This window comes from Priapulus caudatus, unplaced genomic scaffold (assembly GCF_000485595.1).
Source record: "Priapulus caudatus unplaced genomic scaffold, Priapulus_caudatus-5.0.1 Scaffold529, whole genome shotgun sequence".
In the NCBI taxonomy this organism is placed as follows: domain Eukaryota; kingdom Metazoa; phylum Priapulida; class Priapulimorpha; order Priapulimorphida; family Priapulidae; genus Priapulus; species Priapulus caudatus.
The window spans coordinates 42,270-43,108 of NW_014577590.1; positions in this window are offsets into that span (position 1 = coordinate 42,270).

Here is an 839-nt window from a genome sequence, read left to right on the forward strand (position 1 = left end):
GATAAATTCAGTTTTAATTTGAGCAGACCTCACGTATCATTACTACGGAGAAACGAAGAGTATATATGGAGAACTCCCATTATAATACTCTTGATAATTAATAGCTGTCATTTTTATGTGAAATAATAAATAATAATTATAGATATTATAAAATTATCAAATAGTTTATAAACCAAAATGAATCACAATTGTGACGCGAGTAGATGGCGTATGACCCGCTGTTGATATTTTTAGCATAACATCATTATATCAGAATAGATAATATATAAATAATAATAAGTATAAATATAATATGTTCATAGCTAGGAATTTTGCATTAAGTATTGTCAATGAAATCTTGTAAAACGCAACCAGGACGATGTGTGACACCACAACTGTTTGTTATTCTGCGTGTCTATACTAATATGCTATATAATTGCCCAAACCCTAGCATAATCTTGCATAATTTTTTGTTGGAATATCTGATTGAAATTTGAATATTGAAAATTTTTTTGAAAATGAATAAATCTGAAAAATATTTGAAATCATTTGAAAATTTGTAATATCTGACTCGATATCTTGGAATATCTAGACCGTTATCTCTAGCCCACTTATTCATTACACATACCACAAATATGAGCAAAAATCCCGTTGAACCTGATGACTAATTGGCAATTCCCATTTTTACCAAAAAATTGCGTGGCTCGAAAGATACGTCGACTTGGTGTGCTTTCCAAAATAGGACGTTCTAATATGGGCAGCATGAGCATGTAACAACTATACCCAATTTCAAAACACTGTGGGTCAAACGAGCTCCTGAGGTTATCGTTGACCGCTAGCCAAATAGTTGACCGGACGAC